At 36.7% G+C, this 8023-nt stretch overlaps 1 pseudogene; it reads right to left on the reverse strand.

Annotated features, from left to right (window-relative positions):
• Positions 1 to 5741: 5741 nt before the first annotated feature.
• On the reverse strand, positions 5742 to 7080 carry LOC100425331 (interferon omega-1-like; annotated as a pseudogene).
• Between the last annotated feature and the right edge of the window lie 943 nt (positions 7081 to 8023).

The following is an 8023-nucleotide window of genomic DNA, read 5'->3' on the forward strand; positions in this document are numbered from 1 at the left end:
AAACAGTTAAAACGCTGAATTTTATATTAAGTATATTTTACCATGATTCAGAAAATATGTAAGAAGGAAAATATTATCCCACTAGAAAGAGAATGACAAGATGTAACTTAGCTGCATTCAGCCCAGCCAAGATGGAGATTAAGGGATGAAGAAAAGCAGATGCGAAATGGTAGAAGGGATATAGACCGAAGGTAATCATTCTTGGCTTGGGGCATTTTCAGCTTTACAGAATCCAGATTTCAGGGAGAGTGGACGGAGACATTCAAACCACTCACAAGAGTTTATACACTAGAATGGCGAATTTGGGAGTGTACAAGAGCTTTTTTCTGGTAATGGACATGTTGCTTGCACAAGGTTCCCCCCTACTAAATAAATAAACTCAAGAGATTAATAATTCTCTCATCATGTCTATAGTAAGAAACAAGGGAATTGATAACTTCAAAGAATATTTCTCCTCACTTTATAGAGTTAGATAATTAGGATAATGTAAATAAGAAGTATGAAATAGCTAAATTGGAGACAGTGTTTATTGTCAATCAGTCATTGTTCTTAGCAGTTACATGTCAATTCTCACTTTACCCAGTGAGGAATATGCTCATTTTTCATATTTATTGAACACCTACCATGTGCCTACCTTCATTATGTCACTGGAAATATGTGACTTAAGCAGATAGTGAGAGGTTCTATTACTATCCCCATTTACAAATGAAAAAAAATGGAAACACAGAAAGCTATTGAATTGTGGAGCCACTGTTGGAACCAAGAAAATCTGACTCTGAGTCCAGAGATTTTACATGCTTCCTGGGAATATTTCTGGCCATAAGAACTTAAATTCTAGACTGATCAACATTTTCCCCGCAGAGTCCTGTCCAAATAACAACACGGTCTTTCTCTTCACTCCCATTCCCTTCCTTCACAGGAAAGCCCCATTTACTCATGTCAGACATGCCATGTTGCAATTAAATTGGCTCCATTTTATTTACATGTTATATTCCACTTTTCTAATCTTAAGAATGTATCTTTGTAAGCTTGAATCAATTAGTAAAACCCTTCGTTCACCCCGGTAATATATTCATAAACAACTCTCTGAAACCCTACGTATTTATACCCATTTATTCAAACATTCATAGGCTTTAGATTTCTACCTATTTGGCACAAGCCTAAGAAAGACTGAATCATGATCACACTAGGGACATGAGCTAGATTCAAACTAAATCAATGCACCAAGAGTCAGAGCCCAGGGAGATCACATCTGGAAGGGCTCACTAAAGGGATTGAAGATGCGGAAATGGAAACACTTCTGGAGAAATGAGGAGAGCCAGTGCATTACTGGAGGAGGACTGAGTCAACCAAAGACTCTGAGTCACCTGACTTGGCAGTTGGCTGGTGTCTTTTGTGATGCAGGCTGGCTGAGTTAGCTGCTGGGTTGATTGTACATTCTGACTTGAGGAAGCGTAAGGGCTAAAGAACAGGAGAACTATCTTTTTAACAGTTACACTGGAGATAGAATTTTCTGTCTTCTGGGAAAGAATCAAGAATCTCATGAATGATTAATCAATTAAATACATTTAAAAAATTAACCAGTAAGATAGATAATCCTGGCAGCCTTTTTATTTTTAACTTTTGCAAAGACAGGACAGAGAGTTCCCCTATGCCCTTAACCTAGTTTCTTCTAATGTTAACAACTTACATAACCATGTGCAACTATTAAAACTAAGAAATTAGCATTGGCATAATACTGCTAACCTTCAGACTTTACTCAGATTTCTTCATGTTTTTTTTTATCTGATATCCTTTGAATAATCTGTTTCAAGATTCAATCAAGGATCCCATATTGTATCCAGTTGTTTTATCTCTTTAGTCTCCTCCAAACTGTAACACATGTTCAGTCTTTCCTTGTCTTTCATGACATCGAAACTTTTGTAGAATTCTGGTCAGGTATTTTGTAGAATGTTCATCAATTTGGATTTGTCTGGTGTTTTCTCATGATTACAATGAGGTTATGGATTTAAGGAATGAAAATCACAGAACTTATATGCTCACTAAATTGCACAATATCCAGGGTACATGATATCAATATGTCCTATTACTGCTGGTGTTAACTTAAATTACTTTGTTATGAGGATGACTGCCAGGTTTTTCCAGTATAAAATTACGATTTTTCCCTTTCTATATCCTGCATGTTAGAAGCATGTCACTAATAACAGCCTTCACTCAAGTCTCTCATCCAGAAAATTCATGTTGATCTTATCTTTCATTCTTTGTTATGCAGTATAATCTGCCATTTGGGGATCCACAAATGTTTACGATTTTGTAAAGTCGATGCTCTCTACTTTACAACAATTCTAAAGATAATTGTGAAATAATGCAAGCAACGACATTAAATGTAGAAAGGAATTATTGGCCTTAGCTACATCAACCAGAAGAATTAAATGAGTTTTACAGTATCTGAAGTAAAGTAACAATGAGTAAAGTGTAGTAATTACATTAATAAGCCAAATAATCTCAAAAATGGCTGTACTATCAAAATTATTTAGATATATGGTAAAGACATACGTGTTGTTAATAAGGAAGGAAATAAAATTTCAATAAAATGTTCTAAGAAAATTGTCTGGCATTCTAACAAAAATCAATTTAGATGTTCATATCATAGAATAAATAAATCCTGATGGAATATTCCTGATGCAATATAGAAATTAAAGGTAAAATCAGATTTGCAAGAAAAGGAAGTGAGTGTTTGTCAAATCAAAAGAGAAATGTGACTAGGGAGAAGTGTAGTTCTATATCCTAGATGATGCTTGCAGAAATATACAAGGAACTGTCCAGGTCTTGTACATAGAATAAAGTTTTGAAAAGTGCCCATAGTATGTATCTAAAGGAAATGAATTCAATATGTCACAGAAATATCTACACTTGCATGTTTATTGCAGCACTATTCACAATAGCCAAGATATAGAATCAACCTAAGAGTCCAACAACAGATGAACGGATTTTACAATGTGGTATATATACACAGTTAAATACCACTAAGCCATAAAATCTTGTCATTTGTGGCAACATGGATGAACTAGGAGGACATTATGTTATGTGGTATAAGCCAAGCATAGACAAATTCCACATGATCTCACTCCTATGTAGAATCTAAAAAAGCTGATCTCATAGAAGTAGAGAGTGGAATAGTGAGTACCAGAGGCAGGGGAGTGTAGGTGGGGGGGGGGGGAGAGAGAGAGACAGAGAGAGAGAGAGAGAGAGAAAGAGAGAGAGAGAGAGAGAGTGAGCGAGCTGTTCAATGGGTGCAAAATTACAGTGAGACAGGAGGAATAAATTCTGGTGTTCTATTGCATAGTAAAATGCAATATTAATTTATATTTTAAAATAGCTAGAAGACAGGATTTTGAATGTTCTTACCACAAAGTATTGATAAATATTTGAGGTGATCGATATGCTAATTACTCTGATTTGACATTATCTGATGTATATGTGTACCAAAACATCACAGTGTACCCCATAAATATGTATAACTATTGTCAATTAAAAACAAAATAAATCAACCATCCATAAAGAATTAGCTAATTACCTATAATTTATTTAAAATGTCAATGATTAAAAAGTTGGCTTTTTAATCCAAAATAATTGGCTGAGCACGTGGCTCATTCCTGTAATCCCAGCACTTCAGGAGGCCAAGGTGGATGGATCACTTTTGGCCAGGAGTTCCAGACCAGCTTGGCCAATATGGCAAAACCCTGTCTCTACAAAAATAAAATAAAATAATTGGCTGGGTGTGGTAGCACACTCCTGTATCCTAGCTACTTGGGAGGCTGAGGCACAAGAATCACTTGAGCCCAGAATGAGGAAGTAGCAGTGAGCTGAGATCACACCACTGCACTCCAGCCTGGGCAACAGATACAAGACCCTGTCTAAAAACAAAACAATAAAAAAGAGAAAGAAATTGGCTAACATAGAAACTGTAGTAAATGAAGTTAATGGATAAAATGAAATGAAACAATTGAAAAAAGAACTGAAATTAGCAAGTAAATATGTTACTATTGAAATTTACTACAAAATAATATTAATTACAATAATGTTATAATTTTAATAAATTACTGTTTTCAAATAAGAAAAGTTTTAAATCAAATATTTAAATAATAGTTTTTATAAATCTAATGTTAAAAATTTTCAGTACAGTATGGTAAATATAATTAATAATAACATATATTTGAAATTTGCTGAGGTAGTAGGTCTTAATTATCCTCATCACACACACAAAACGTGAATATATTAGGTGATGAATGTTTTAATTGACTTGATTGTGGGAATCATTACACAAGGTATACTTACACCAAAACACCATGTTGTACAATTTAAATAATAGAAATTTTTAAATCTGTAAATCATACCTCAATAGAAAAATGTCAAAAGGTTTGTTTCAATTGATCTATTCTTTGAAAATGCTTTCAAAACACATGAAAAAAAATATACATGGGTGTGTAAACAACATTTTCTTTCAGATACCACCTTATTTCCCAACTCCACTCCCCCGACTAGCCTTCCCATGGTGACTTTTTATGCACAGTATACCTAATGCCCCTTCTTGTGTTTTTTCTCCAACCTACTCTCATCTCTCATTTCTGTTCCATTAATTCTACTAAACCATATATTCCATCATCAGCCAAGGTCACCAGTGCCTTCTGTTTTCAGATTCACTAGGATAGTTTGGTCTTCCTTCCCTGAAAGTACCACCATCCTTTCCTTATTAGTCTTTCCCTGATTCTTCCCTATTTCACCTTCTAACTGCACTGGCTATCGGCCTCAGGGCCTTTTGCAGATTCTACTCATCAGCCCTTCCTTTAACTGCTGAGGGTCTGCAGGATAAAGTTGATGTCCTCATCACATTGTCCCTTCTATTTATGTGACTACATCCATTCCCGTGCCCTGATAATCAGACATAAAATAAAGAATCCCAAATTAACACCTTCCCCCATGGCATTCTAGACACATAATTCCCACCTGCCAATAAGACTTGTACTTGCATATCTCCCCCGCACCTTAGGAAGGATATCTAATATTTTTCTCTTCCCAGCACCATTTATACCTAAAGTTTCTGATGTGAGAACATCACTTTTCTTTACTTCTCTTTGTAGCATTTAACATAATGGAAATAATATAAATATTTGTCCTGTTTTTATGTCTCCTTCCCTCTTAGACTGAGAGAAACTGTGTTTGCTTTATTCACCTGTATTTCTTTAAGAAAAATCTCACAGTTTGCCATTTACTTAATTTGTACATATAATAGGAATGAAATGAATGACTTAATATATTTTACCATATTTTCAATTTGGTTTACAAAAAGAGAAAGTAGACATTGTTTTTAGAATAGAAACATTTACAGAGTTTTCTTTGATATGAATTTAATAAAACAAAATGCAAACATAATAATATGAAAAGTGAATGTTTTATAAATTTTAATACAATGTGAAGATGAACATATAAAATATATAAATATCATAAATACAGGGCATGCAAAGAAAGAAGGAAGATAAATAAATAGCATCAGGGCAGTTCTCTCTGAGTTACGGATGCCCCAGGAGCTGAACGTTTTTGACATACACTTACTTTATGCTATTAATGAAGTATTTGCTAAAACTAATTGAATAATTTCTGATAAAACAGAAACGAGCTTTTTGAATATCCAAAGTCACATGTACAAGTGTGATATAGCAGATTAGTCAATGAGAATCATTTCAGGATGAGCCCAGTTCTTCATCCTTACTTCTCAATCTTTTTTGCAAACTTGTGGATGAAAAGGATCTCATGATTTCCACTCTGACAACTTCCTGGGCACAATCTTTATTTATTCTCTTTCAGGTAGAAATGGATTCCCAGAAATACCTCCTCAAGGCCAGTGTAGAGCCCTCAATCACTCGCACCCCCAGCTTCTCCCTCTTCCATCTCCCGCACCAAGCAGGTGTCCAGGTGTTCCAGCTGCTGATGAAGTGCAGTGTGGAGTTGGTCCAGGAAGGTCATGTTCCATGCAGCAGAGGAGCGCTCCGTGTAAGAAGCTGAAGACCTGCTGCAGCACATCATAGAGGAAAGACATAGCCTGGGCCTTCTGCAACTGGCTGACTTCCACCATCTCCTGGGGGAATCTGAAGTCACTTCTGTCCTTCAGACACAAGAAAGGAGAAATTCTCCTCATTCAGCCCAGAAGCATCAAGGTGTTTCTGCCTAGCAGACCACGGTTCTGAGGCAGATTACATCCTAGAGATCCAAAAGAGCCATAGCCGCACACCTCTAGGGCCACCAGTAGAGGAAAGAGGAGGGCCATTGGGAAATCAGGATGCTTTTGGCCTGGCTGAACTGAGATCTGGATGAACCTTGGATCCTAGGTTCCATGAAGACATTCTATCTATGCATGGCTTTAATGGAGCACAAATGGTTTTCATTTTTCTGAGCATTTCTCTAAATTTTTAATTCCACTTATTGTTTTCATTTACATGTCTTCTGTATCAGCATCCACAACCTTTTGGCCACCAGTTTGGTGGAAGACAATTTTTCCACGAAAAACGGGGTTGGGGAGAGAACATTTTTAGAGGCATTAGATTCTCATTAGGAGACCACAACCTAGATCCCTCGCATCTGCACTTCACAATAGGGTTCCCACTCTTTTGAGAATCTAATGCCACTGCTGATCTTACAGGAGGTGGAGCTCAGGCGTTAATGCTTGTTGGTTGGCCTGCTTGCTTCCTGCTGTGCAGCACTGTTCCTACCAGGCCAGGACCAGTACCCCAGTCCATGGATGGGGGTTGAAAACCTTGTTCTATATGACCTAAAAGGAGGTCATCACTCTACACTCTTGATTTTTGCAATACATGTTCAATATTCCCAGTAAACTTAAGATATTATCAATCCAAATGGATATTGATCGATCAAATGAGAAACATCTTTGTGTTAATGTTAGAAGTATATACTTTTAGCCCCGATCCTAGCCTCCAATTTTACCCTCCATTTTGCATAGGAAATCAGGATCCCTGGGCCCTATGGGTTTCTGTATTCAGTTAGGGAATTACCTATCTCTGGAAATTAAACGCTTTAAGACTATCTTTGTTTGATATTTGATTCACAGCAGATGTTGACAGTTATTAGTGAAAGAACTTCGCCGGTGCTTCCCTTCTTCTAGAATATATTCATTCAGGTTCATGTGGTTGTGCTTCCCTGGGGGTTCAAGCTTAGATCAATGAACATTGCCTTTTTTGCATTATTTTCTTATTGGAGAAACGTAGCACTCCTCACACTGTGCTAATACCCCTAGAAGGAATTCTGTGTTTTTTTTTAAGGTGCATATGGGTGTGGAAATTTTAATCTTAAAATAATGTTATTTCTTCAGCAGTGAGGACTCACAAGGTATTTATCACATCAAGTCATTCCCTAAGTGCAGGCTCACCACATCCTGATGACTTTAGAACTCCTTTCCCAACGAGGTTCTTGCTTCTTTGTTGCCAAAACAATAAATCCTTTGTGACCTTTGTCCTCGCTCCTAGAATATTTGGGTGAAGGAGTATTTGCTCTCAATGGTGACCTCCTCTTCTTCTGACCCATGCCCTAGGTATCAAAACTCTCAACAGCCCTAGAACGCTGATAGCAAAGGTTTGTTTTGTCCAAGTAGGTAAAAGGAATTATCCAATTGTAATCATTTTATCTTCAGTAGTTCAATAATTTTACTTCACCAAGTACAGCTTTTATTCTTCACCTCTGGCTATCTTTAATTCTTTTAAACTATTGAACGGTTTTTATGCTTGAAACTTCTGAGCTATGCACAGGAGACTCAAAGACGCTGCTGCCTCTCTTTAGAGGCTCATATTACAGAAACTGGTGACCCTGAGTTGTTCACCAGTTCAGTGTGATCTGTTGACGTTCCTTACCTCTCTGTCTACATGAAACTTTGACGGTGCAGGGCAGTGAGCCCCATGCTATCATGTTAAATAGTCATAGTCATCTTTCCTTTACTGATTTATGATTCTTCATT

Source organism: Macaca mulatta, chromosome 15 (genome assembly GCF_049350105.2).
Source record: "Macaca mulatta isolate MMU2019108-1 chromosome 15, T2T-MMU8v2.0, whole genome shotgun sequence".
NCBI lineage: Eukaryota > Metazoa > Chordata > Mammalia > Primates > Cercopithecidae > Macaca > Macaca mulatta.